This window comes from Heterodontus francisci, unplaced genomic scaffold (genome assembly GCF_036365525.1).
Source record: "Heterodontus francisci isolate sHetFra1 unplaced genomic scaffold, sHetFra1.hap1 HAP1_SCAFFOLD_56, whole genome shotgun sequence".
In the NCBI taxonomy this organism is placed as follows: Eukaryota; Metazoa; Chordata; class Chondrichthyes; order Heterodontiformes; family Heterodontidae; genus Heterodontus; species Heterodontus francisci.
This window is the reverse complement of record NW_027141174.1, coordinates 12,593,670-12,607,026: the sequence shown is the minus strand read 5'-3', so window position 1 is coordinate 12,607,026 and position 13,357 is coordinate 12,593,670.

The following is a 13,357-nucleotide window of genomic DNA, read 5'->3' as shown; positions in this document are numbered from 1 at the left end:
TCACAAAACCAAACTGACTCTGTCTGGCTACCTTGATTTTTTCTAAGTGCCCTGCTATAACGTCTTTCAAAATTGCTTCTAACATTTTCCCTATTACAGATGTTAAGCTAACTCGCCTGTAGTTTCCTGCTTTCTGTCTCCCTCACTTTTTGAGTATATGAGTTACATTGGTTATTTTCCAGTCTCATGGAATCTTCCCCAATTCGAGGGAACTTTGGAAAATTAAAACTAACGCATCAACTATCTCGCTAGCCACTTCTTTTAAGACCCTAGGATGAAGTCCATTAGAACCCGAGGACTTGACATCCAGCAGCTCCAACAATTGGCTCAGTACTACATTCCTGGTTATTGTAATTTTCTTGAGTTCCCCCCTCCCTTCCATTTCCTGATTTAGAGCTATTTCTGGGATGTTACTTGTATCCATTGTAGTGCAGACCGATGCAAAATACCTGTTCAATTCATCTGCCATCTCCTTATTTTCCCTTATTAATTCCCCAGACTCACTTACTATTGGACCAATACTCACTTTATTAAATTCGTTTTTTTTAAAATATCTATTGAAATTCTTTCTATCTGTTTTTATATTTCTAGCCATTATTCTCTTGTGCTCTAACTTTTCCCTCCTCATTACTCTTTTAATCGTTCTTTGCTCCTTTTTATGTTCTGCCCAATCTTCAGGCCTGCCATCCATGTTTGTGCAACTATATGCTTTCTCATTAAGTTTGATACCATCTTTAACCTTTTTAGTTAACCACAGATAGTGGGTCCTCTCCTTGGAATTTTTCTTCCTTATTGGAATGTATCTATTCTGTGTATTCGGGAATATTCCCTTAAATGTCTGCCACTGCATCTCTATTGATCTATCCGTTAACATACTTTGCTCGTTGACTTTTACTAGCTCTGCTTTCATGTCTTTATAATTGCCCTTATTTAAGTTTCATGCCCACTCTTTTCTCCCTCAAACTGAATGTAAAATTCAATCATATTATGATTGTTGCTGCCTCGGGGCGCCTTCAATATTCTGACATTAATTAATCCTATCTCGTTGCACAGTACCAGGTCTAGTATAACCTGCTCTCTGGTTGGCTCCAGAACATGCTGTTCTCAGAAACTATCCTGAAAACATTTTATGAACTCTTTATCTTGGCTACATTTGCCCATCTAATTTTTCCCGTCTATATGTAGATTAAAATCCCCAATGATTATCGCTGCACCTTTCTGGCAAAAGCACCCAATATTTCTTCCTTAATATCTATCATGTGCTTACGATTAGGGGGCCTGTACATCACTGCCACATGTGACTTCTTGCCTTTATCATTTCTCATTTCAATCCAAATCACTTCTCCATCCTGGTTTCTTGAACTTAAGTCATCCCTTTCTATTGTGTTAATACCATCATTAATTGACAGATCCACCCCTCCACCTTTTCCCACCTTCCTTTTCCTTCCTAAATGTCATATACCTTTCAATATTCAGGTCCCAATCAATGGCATCCTGCAGCCATGTTTCTATCAGATGGTACTTATTTATTTCTATTTGCGCCATCTGTTTATCTGTTTTGTTTTGAATGCGACATGCATTCAGATACAGGGCCTTTAGTTTTGTCCTTTTATTATTTTTGTAACCTCTAGTCTGTCTGCTGATTTCCTCTTCGATTTGTACTCACTGTCCCTTCCTGTCTTGGTGTGTATTTATCTTTTCCCATTTTCATACCTTTATCTCTGGCCTTGTCTCAACTGTTTGATTAACTGCATCTACCTAAATTTGATCCCTTGCTTCAAACCCTCGCTACTTCTCCAGTTTTGTGGCCAGCTAGAACACTGGTCCAAGCACAGTTCAGATGTTGACCGTCCCAACGGTATAGGCCCCACTTTCACTAGTACTGGTGCCACTGCCTCACAAACCGAAACCCACTTATACCACGCGAGTCTTTGAGCCACAGATTAATTTCTCTAATCTGATTTGCCCTACTTCAATTTCCACGTGGCTCCGGTAATAATCCAGAGATTATTACCTTTGCGGTTCTGCTTCTTAATTTGGTGCCTAGCTCCACATACTGACTATGCAGAACCTCTTTCCTTGTCCTCCCTATGTCATTGGTACCTACATGGACCATGAAGGCAGGATCATCCCCATCCCATTGTAAGTTACTATCTAGCCCTAAGCAGATGTCCTGAACCCTGGCACGAGGCAGGCAACACAGCCTTCTGGACTCTCGCAGTTTGCTGCAGAGAACAGTGTCATTCCTCCTCACTATACTGTCTCCTACTACCACTACATTCTTTTTTCTCCCCCCACTTGAACTGTTTCCTGTGCCATGATACCACAGCCAGTCTGTTTATCCACACGATAGCCCTCGCTCTTGTCCATGCAAGCCACAAGAACCTCAAACTTGCTGCTCAATTGCAAGGGCTGAAGCTCTTCCACTCCCACCTTCTCGATCCCCTTACCTGCTTCATTCGCAGTCACACCCTCCTGACCCTGACCAGTGATCAAAACAAAAGACCCTATCCTAAGGGGTGTGACTACCTTCTGGAACAAAGAGTTCAGCTAACTTACCCCGTCCCCGATGCATCATAGTATCTACATCTCCGGCTCAAACTCAACTACTCTGAGCCGAGGCTCCTCAAGCCAAAGACACTTACCCCAGACATGGTTGCCATGGATTGCCGTGGCATTCCGGAGCTTCCACATACTATATCCGTGACTCATAACCTTTCCTGCCATCATTATTGTGTTACTTTAATTTATTTTTTCTCAATTAATTTATCGTTTCCCTCCTTTCCGAACTCCCTTCTTCACACTCTGTGCCCTCCAGCAGTACTCAGTGCAGACCAGGAAGATTCCAGATTCAATTTGCATTCTGTGCTATGTTAGTTAATCTCAGCTGGCATGTTGTTGGGATTACCACAATTGGCCTCACCTACTCTTTAATTAGGGAGAGGTAAATGATCATGGCCCCTGCTCCTGATTGCTCTCTGATGTTTGTATGACACGAGTTTGGGTTGGGTTGGGTTGCTGATCTCTCTCTTGCATCCCCCCCCCCCCCCTCTGCTCTCGGTGCGGTCAGTAGGGCTGCAAGCATTCACTGTCCTGGCTCAAACACAAATGGCTGCCTTGGAGAAGTGCCTCAAAGCTACAGGTACATGGAACGGTGCCAGAGAAGGGGTTAACTTTTTATAGGACATAGAACATAGAACATAGAACATTACAGCGCAGTACAGGCCCTTTAGCCCTCGATGTTGCACTGACCTGTGTAACCGTCTGTCCTACACTATTCCATTTTCATCCATATGTCTATCCAATGACTACTTAAATGCCCTTAAAGTTGGCGAGTCTACTACTGTTGCAGGCAGGGCGTTCCACGCCCCTACTACTCTTTGTGTAAAGAAACTACCTCTGACATCTGTCCTATATCTATCACCCCTCAACTTAAAGCTATGTCCCCTCGTGTTTGCCATCACCATCCGAGGAAAAAGGCTCTCACTATCCACCCTGTCCAACCCTCCGATTATCTGATCGGTCTCTATTAAGTCACCTCTTCTCCTCCTTCTCTCCAACGAAAACAACCTCAAGTCCCTCAGCCTTTCCTCGTAAGACCTTCCTTCCATACCAGGCAACATCCTAGGAAATGTCCTCTGCACCTTTTCCAAAGCTTCCACATCCTTCCTATAATGCGGTGAAGAGAACTGCACGCAATACTCCAGGTGCGGCCGCACCAGAGTTCTTACAGCTGCAGCATGACCTCGTGGCTCCGAAACTCGATCCCCCTGCTAATAAAAGCTAACACACCATATGCCTTCTTAACAGCTCTATTAACCTGGGTGGCAACTTTCAGGGATTTATGTACCTGGACACCAAAATCTCTCTGCTCATCTACACGACCAAGAATCTTCCCATTAGCCCAGTATTCTGCAATCCTGTTACTCCTTCCGAAGTGAATCACCTCACACTTTTCCGCATGAAACTCCATTTGCCATCTCTCAGCCCAGCTCTGCAGCCTATCTATGTCTCTCTGTAACCTACAACATCCTTCGGCACTATCCACAACTCCACCGACCTTCGTGTCATCCGCAAATTTACTAATCCACCCTTCGACACCCTCTTCCAGGTCATTTATAAAAAGGACAAACAGCAGTGGCCCCAAAACAGATCCTTGCGGTACACCACTAGAAACTATACTCCAGGATGAACATTTACCATCAACCACCACACTCTGTCTTCTTTCAGCTAGCCAATTTCTTATCCAAAGCACTAATTCACCTTCAATCCCATACTTCTGTATTTTCTGCAATAGCCTACCGTGGGGAACTTTATCGAACGCCTTACTGATATCCATATAGTCCACATCCACGGCTTTACCCTCTTCCACCTGTTTGGTCACCTTGTCAAAAATCTCAATAAGGTTTGTCAGGCACGACCTACCCTTCACAAAACCGTGCTGACTATCTCTAATGAACTTGTTCTTTTCAAGATGATTATAAATCCTATCTCTTAGAACCTTTTCCAACATTTTACCCACAACCGAAGTAAGGCTCACAGGTCTATAATTACCAGGGCTGTCTCTACTCCCCTTCTTGAACAAGGGGACAACATTTGATATCCTCCAGTCTTCCGGCACTATTACTGTCGACAATGACGACTTAAAAATCACGGACAAAGGCTCTGCAATCTCCTCCCTGGCTTCCCAGAGAATCCTAGGATAAATCCCATCTGGCCCAGGGGACGTGTCTATTTTCACATTTTCCAAAATTGCGAACACCGCCTCCTTGTGAACCTCAATCCCATCTAGCCTAGTAGTCTGTATCTCAGTATTCTCCTCGACAACATTTTCTTTCTCTACTGTAAATACTGACGAAAAATATTCATTTAACGCTTCCCCTATCTCCTCCGATTCCACACACAACTTCCCACTACTATCCTTGATTGGCCCTAACCTATCTCTAGTCATTCTTTTATTCCTGATATACCTATAAAAAGCCTTAGGGTTTTCTTTGATCCGATCCGCCAATGTCTTCTCGTGTCCTCTCCTTGCTCTTCTTATCTCTCCCTTTAGATCCTTCCTGGCTAGCTTGTAACTCTCAAGCGCCCTAACTGAGCCTTCACGTCGCATCCTAACATAAGCCTTCTTCTTCCTCTTGACAAGCTCTTCAACTTCTTTAGTAAACCACGGCTCCCTCGCTCGACAACTTCCTCCCAGCCTGACAGGTACATACTTATCAAGGACACGCAGTTGCTGCTCCTTGAATAAGCTCCACATTTCGATTGTGCCCATCCGCTGCAGTTTCCTTCCCCATCCTACGCATCCTAAATTTTGTCTAATCGCATCATAATTTCCTTTCCCCCAGCTATAATTCTTGCCCTGCGGAAAATGCCTGTCCCTGCCCATCGCTAAGGTAAACCGAACCGAATTGTGATCACTATCACCAAAGTGCTCACCAACTTCTAAATTTAACACCTGGCCGGGTTCATTACCCAGTACCAAATCCAATGTGGCATCGCCCCTGGTTGGCTTGTGTACATACTGTGTCAGAAAACCCTCCTGCACACACTGGACAAAAACAGACCCATCTAAAGTACTCGAACTATAGTATTTCCAGTCAATATTTGGGAAGTTAAAGTCCCCCATAACCACTACCCTGTTACTCTCGCTCCTGTCAAGAATCATCTTTGCTATCCTTTCCTCTACATCTCTGGAACTATTTGGAGGTCTATAGAAAACTCCCAACAGGGTGACCTCTCCTCTCCTGTTTCTAACCTCGGCCCATGCTACCTCAGTAGACGAGTCCTCAAACGTCCTTTCTGCCGCTGTTAAACTTTCCTTGATTAACAATGCCACCACCCCCCCCCCTCTTTTACCATCTTCTCTGTTCTTAATGAAACATCTAAATCCCGGAACCCGTAACATCCATTCATGTCCCAGCTCCACCCATGTCTCTGAAATGGCCACAACATCGAGATCCCAGGTACCAACCCATGCTGCAAGCTCACCCACCTTATTCCGGATGCTCCTGGCGTTGAAGTAGACACATTTTAAACCAAGCTCTTGCTTGCCAGTGCTCTCTTGTGTCCTTATAACCTTATCCCTGACATCACTACTCTCAACATCCTGCACACTGGAACGACAATTTAGGTTCCCATCCCCCTGCCGAATTAGTTTAAACCCCCCCGAAGAGCACTAGCAAATCTCCACCCCAAGATATTGGTACCCTTCTGGTTCAAGTGAAGACCATACTGTTTGTAGAGGTCCCACCTACCCCAGAAAGAGCCCCAATTATCCAGGAAACCAAAACCCTCCCTCCTACACCATCCCTGCAGCCACGTGTTCAACTCCTCTCTCTCCCTATTCCTCACTTCGCTAGCACGTGGCACGGGCAACAACCCAGAGATAACAACTCTGTTTGTTCTCGCTCTAAGCTTCCACCCTGGCTCACTGAATTTCTGCCTTAACTCACCATCTGTCTTCCGACCTATGTCGTTGGTGCCTATGTGTACCATGACTTGGGGCTGCTCCCCCTCCCCCTTGAGGATCCCAAAAACACGATCCGAGACATCACGTACCCTGGCACCTGGGAGGCAACACACCAACCGTGAGTCTCTCCCGTTCCCACAAAACCTCCTATATGTTCCCCTAACTATGGAGTCCCCAATGAATAATGCTCTGCTCCTCTTACCCCTTCCCTTCTGAGCAACAGGGACAGACTCTGCGCCAGAGACCTGTATCTCATTGCCTACCCCTGGTAAGTCGTCTCCCCTAACAATATCCAAAACGGTTTTCCTGTTGTTGAGGGAAACGGCCACAGGGGATCCCTGCACTGCCTGCTGGTTCCCTCTCCTTCCCCTGACGGTAACCCATCTACCTTCTTCTTTTACCTGAGGTGTGACTGCCTCCCGATAACTCCTCTCAGTAATCCCCTCCGCCTCCCGAATGATCCGAAGTTCCTCCAGCTCCAGCTCCAATTCCCTTACGCGGTCCTCGAGGAGCTGGAGCTGGGTGCACTTCCCGCAGATGCAGTCAGCAGGGACACCCTTGGCGACCCTTACCTCCCACATTCTGCAGGAGGAACATTCAACTGCCTTAACCTCCATTCCCACTATTCTAAATTCCCAAGTTTTTAACCAATCACACGATAAAACAAGAAGAGAAATAGAAAAAGCCTTACCTTACCTACACACAACCGAGTCCTTTTTTTTGGTAAGAGGAGGAGGGCGGGTGGGAGAAACTACAAGAGTGGTGTCTCGGGTTCAGAAACAGCCGAAATATATAGGTTTCTACTTACCCAGCAGTCCCTGGATACTGCTCCACCGATACTCCCAATGAAATTGACTGCCCAGCTGCTCACTCCTCGCTCGCAATGCCTGTGCTCCTGGAAAAGCTGCACAACGAAAAGGTAAGGGAATTTAAACAGCCCAAATATATAGGTTTCTGCTTACCCAGCAGTCCCTGCTCCATCGAAACTCCCGATGAAATTGACTTCCCAGCTGTTCCCTCCTCGCTCGTAATGCCTGTGCTCCTGGAAAAGCTGCACAACGAAAAAGAGAGTGGAGGGAGGAAAATGGGCAGGAACGGAAGAAAAGATAATCTATTATCAAAGTTTTGCACCGGATATCTTCTGCTTTGGAAAATGACTTCCCTACAGTAGAAGTTTGTGTGACAACGAAAAGTCACCTTTATGTTACTGGTACAGGTAGAATAATCGTGATAAACAGCTGGCATCATGTTGTGATTGTCCGCCTCCTCGTTACCCCACCCCCCCCATCCCAACCCACACTTACCCCTCCACAAAACGCATGCTGCTATCCATCCCCACCTGATTCTGCTAACGGTAATGCACCTCCAGTTTTCTTAGAATCAGACAGCGCAGGAAGAGGGGAATTGGCTGTGCACTTGAAAAGGAAAAATCTGCAGGGCTACGGGGAAAGAATAGGGAATTAGGCCAATTGGTTATTTCTCTCAAAATACTGGCACTGCTCCGATGGGCCGAATGGCCTCTTATTGCGCTGTTTGATTCTAAGAAAACTGGAGGTGCATTACCTTTAGCGGAGTCATGTGGGGATGGAGAGCAGTAAGGGCTTGGTGGTGGGGTAAGGATGGTTTGGGGTGGGTGTAGGGCGGGAGCCAGGAGGCGGCGAACAGTATCAAATAAATCTCAACAATCATTTACAAAGAAAAACTCTCTAAATAAGTTGTGTTGAGTTCTTCATCACTAACGTTATGACATCTCTCTCGCTCTCACTTCTCTCTCTGTGCTGGTATCTTCTCTACTATAACTCAGAGTAATTGAAGTTTTGATCCGATTGTCTTTTGAAAGTTAATATTGAATCTGCTTTCAGAAACATTTCAGACCAGAACAACTCCCTGCCTATTTGTTTCTCCCCTCTGCTAATGTAAACAGTCTCTCCTCACGTCTCCAAACTGCGGGAACGATTTTGAATACAATGAATTTCTGCAGGACAGCAGCTGCAGAGGAGCTGGAACCTGCTGAATGTGGACAAGCGATGAACAAAAATATTCTCTGAATCCCCCAGGAGAGCAGAGGATAAAAACATTCAGGAAGCAAATGGAAACACGTGACTCTTTATTACAGCAGCAAAAAACTCTTTGTCAGAATGTAGAGGTCGTTATCGCTGAGCTTTATATAAGCTGATGGTGAAAAGTGGAAAATCTTTAATACAATTTGTATTAAATGTCCATTTCACAGATATATACACTGGTGAATGTTAAGATGTTTTTTTGGATTGAATACAGGATAATGCATAAATACAGCAGCAGCAAATAAAATACAAAGGATCACTGAGAAATATAACTGTAAATATAGGTGAGAATTGTTGTGTGAAATGTCACCAGTTGTTAAAATTTTCTTGGCTGCATCATTAACCTGGATCTAATTTCAGTCTTTGTCACACAGTGGAATTGAAAATCTGAATAAAAACCACCTGTTTCTACTGCAGTCAAACCGGCCTCTCAGCAAAAACTCAGAATTTCAAGATAACTATAGTGAGTCATTTTCTGAACTTTCTGTTAACTGATAAAAAATGATTAAAACACTAATTAACTAATTAGTAAGTAGAGCAACTAAACCAGAGGGAGGAGATTACTGTATTTAGTTCGCATTCAGTATTTATTGTAGAAATCCAGCACGAGGGACCATATAGTTAAGTGTATCATAATTTAGTAAGGATTTAATAAGTATTCATTTATTTTATATTAATTAACTAATTAGCGCTAGAAATGGCTGTTCGAGGGGTGCAGTGCTTCACCTGTGAGATGTGGGAGGTTCGTGACGCTTCCAGCGTTCCGGCCGACCACATCTGCAGGAAGTGTACCCAGTTGCAGCTCCTCACAGACCGCATGGATCGGTTGGAGCGGCAACTGGATGCACTTCGGAGCATGCATGTGGCGGAAAGTGTCATAGACACGAGTTTTAGAGAAATGGTTACACCCAAGGTGCAGGCAGAGAGATGGGTGACCGCTAGAAGGGGCAGGCAGTCAGTGCAGGAATTCCCTGTGGCTATACCCCTCTCTAACAAGTATATAGTTTTGGATACTGTTGGGGGGATGGCCTATCAGGGGAAAACAACAGCAGCAGCCAGAGCAGTGGCACCACGGCTGGCACTGTTGTTCAGCAGGGAGGGACAAAGCGCAGAAGAGCAATAATTATAGGGGACTCTATAGTCAGGGGCACAGACAGGCGCTTCTGTGGGCGTGAAAGAGACTCCAGGATGGTACGTTGCCTCTCTGGTGCCAGGGTCAAGGATGTTTATGAACGGACAGGGGGCATTCTGAAGGGGGAGGGTGAACAGCCAGAGGTTGTGGTACACATCGGTACCAATGACATAGGCAAGAAGAGTGATGAGGTCCTGCAGGGGGAGTTCAGGGACTTAGGAGTAAGTTAAAAAAAATCAGGACCTCTAGGCATGTAATCTCTGTATTACTGCCTGTGCCACGTGCCAGTGAGGCTAGAAATAGGAAGATACTGCAGCTAAAAACGTGGCTGAGCAGCTGGTGTAAAATGGAGGGTTTCAGATATCTGGACCATTGGGCTCTCTTCAGGGACAGATGGGACCTGTACAAGAAGGACGGGTTGCATCTAAACTGGAAGGGCACTAATATCCTGGCTGCAAGGTTTGCTGGCGTCACTCGGAAGGGTTTAACCGAGTGTGGCAGGGCGGTGGGAACCAGAGCGGTCGGACAGCTAGTGAAATAAATGAGGAGGACAAAGTAAATAAGGCCAGTAGGACTAAGAGAAAGAGCAGGCAGGGAGATGTTGCTCAGCACAGCGGGAATGGTGGTCTGAAGTTCATTTGTTTCAATGCAAGATGTATAACAGGGAAGGCAGATGAACTTAGAGCTTGGATTAGTACTTGGAAATATGATGTTGTTGCCAGTACAGAGACTTTGTTGAGGGAAGGGCAGGATTGGCAGCGAAATGCTCCAGGCTTTACAAGCTTCAGGCGGGATAGAGGGGGATGTTAAAGTGGTGGGGGAGGTGCATTGCTGGTTAAGGAGAATATCACAGCTGTACTGCGAGAGGACACCTCAGAGGGGTGATGCAACGAGGCAATATAGGTGGAGCTCAGGAATAGGAAGGGTGCAGTCACGATGTTAGGTGTTTACTGCAGGCCTCCCAACAGACAGCGGGAGGTAGAAGAGCAAACATGCAGACAGATTTTGGAAAGATGTAAAGGTAACAGGGTTGTGGTGGTGGGTGATTTTAACTTCCCCAATATTGACTGGGACTCACTTAGTGCTAGGGGCTTGGATGGGGCAGTATTTGTGAGGAGCATCCAGGAGGGCTTCTTGAAACAGTTCGTAGATAGTGCAACTAGGGATGGGGCCCTTCTGGACCTGGTATTGGGGAATGAGCCCGGCCAGGTATTCGAAGGTTCAGTGGGGGAGCATTTCGCGACCAGTGACCATAATTCCATAAGTTTTAAGGTACTTGTGGATAAGGATAAGAGTAGTCCTTGGGTGAAGGTGGTAAATTGGGGGAAGGCTAATTATAACAATATTGGGCAGGAACTGAAGCGTTTAGATTGGGGGCGGCTGTTTGAGGGTAAATCAACATCAGACATGTGGGATTCTTTAAAGCGTCAGCTGATTAGAATCCAGGACCAGCATGTTCCTGTGAGGAAGAAAGACAAGTTTGGCAAGTTTCGGGATGCTTGGATAACACGAGATATTGTGAGCCTAGTCAAAAAGCAAAAGGAAGCATTTGTAAGGGCTGGAAGGCTCGGATCAGATGAATCCCTGGAGGAATATAAAGACAGTTGGAAGGAAATTAAGCAAGGAATTAGGAGGGCTAAAAGGTGTCATGAAAAGTCATTGGCAAACAGGATTATGGAAAATCCCAAGGCTTTTAATACGCATATAAAGAGCAAGAGGGTAACCAGGGAAAGGGTTGACCCCTTAAGGACAGAGATGGGAATCTATGCGTGGAGCCAGAGGAAATGGACGAGGTGCTAAATGAGTACTTTGCATCAGTATTCACCAAAGAGAAGAACTTGGTGGATGATGAGCCTAGGGAAGGGTGTGCAGATAGTCTCAGTCATCTCGTTATCAAAAAGGTGGAGGTGTCGGGTGTCTTGCAAAGCATTAAGGTAGATACGTCCCCAGGAACTGATAGGATCTACCCTAGAATACTGAGGGAGGCAAGGGAAGAAATTGCTGGGGCTTTGACAGAAATCTGCATCCTCATTTGCTATAGGTGAGGTCCCAGAGGACTGGAGAATAGCCAATGTTGTGCCTTTGTTTAAGAAGGGTGGCAAGAATAATCCAGGAAATTATAGGCCGGTGAGCCTTTCGTCAGTGGTAGGGAAACTGTTGGAGAGGATTATTCGGGACGGGATTTACTCTCATTTGGAAACAAACGAACGTTTTGACGAGAGACAGCATGGTTTTGTGAAGGGAAGGTCATGTCCTACTAATTTGATTGAGCTTTTTGAGGATGTGACGAAGATGATTAATGAAGGAAGGACAGTGCATGTTACCTATATGGACTTTAGTAACGCCTTTGACAAGTTCCCGCATGGCAGATTGGTACAAAATGTGAAGTCACACGGGATCGGAGATGAGCTGGCATGATGGATACAGAACTGCCTCGGTCATAGAAGACAGAGTGTATCAGTGGATGGGTGCTTTTCTGAATGGAGGGATGTGACTAGTGGTGTTCTGCAGGGATCAGTGCTGGGACCTTTGCTGTTTGTAGTACATGTAAATGATTTGGAGGAAAATGTAGCTGGTCTGATGAGTAAGTTTGCAGACGACACAATGGTTGGTGGATTTGCGGATAATGATGAGGATTGTCAGAGGATACAGCAGGATATTGATCGGTTGGAGACTTGGGCGGAGAAATGGCAGATGGAGTTTAATCTGGACAAATGTGAGGTAATTCATTTCTGAAGGTCTAATGCAGGAGGGATGTATGCAGCAAATGGCAGAACCCGTAGGGGTATTGACAGGCAGAGAGATCTGGGCGGACAGGTCCACAGGTCCTGAAAGTGGCAACACATTTGGATAAGGTAGTCAAGAAGGCATACAACATGCTTGCCTTCATCGGTCAGGGCACAGAGTATAAAAATTGGCAAGTTATGTTGCGGCTGTACAGAACCTTAGTTAGGCCACAATTAGAATATTGCATGCAATTCTGGTTGCCACACTACCAGAAGGCTTTGGAGAGGGTACAGAGGAATTTACCAGGATGTTGCCTGGTCTGGAGGGCATTAGCTATGAGGAGAGGTGGAGGTAGAGGGGCGGCATGATAGAGGTTTACAAAGTTATGAGCGGCATGGACAAAGTGGATAGTCAGAAGATTTTTCCCAGGGTGGAAGTGTCAGTTACTCGGGGACATCGGCTTAAGGTGCGAGGGGCAAAGTTTAGAGGGGATGTGCGAGGCAAGTTTTTTACACAGAGGGTGGTGAGTGCCTGAAACTTGCTGTCAGGGGAGGTGGTGGAAGCAGATACGATAGCGACGTTTAAGAGGCATCTTAAATATCTGAATATATATTTAACGATAGGAGCGGAATAGAGGGATATGGGCCCCGGAAGTGCAGAAGGTGTTAGTTCAGGCAGGCATCAAGATCGGCGCAGGCTTGGAGGGCCGAATGGCCAGTTCCTGTGTTGTACTGTTCTTTGTTCTTTCTTCTTGGAGATGAAGAGTGAAAGACATTTAATACAATTAGTGCTAATTGGCCGTTATCCAAACCGGCACCTCCAGGTTTTCAATAACAGCAGCTTTTCCGCTCTGTTAATAAGGTTTTTGGGAGAGAGTGAGAGAGAGAGAGAGAGACAGACAGACTGCCAGGTTTCTGTCCGGAATGGTCCATTTTGGGTATGGCTGCAATATCCCTCTCTCCC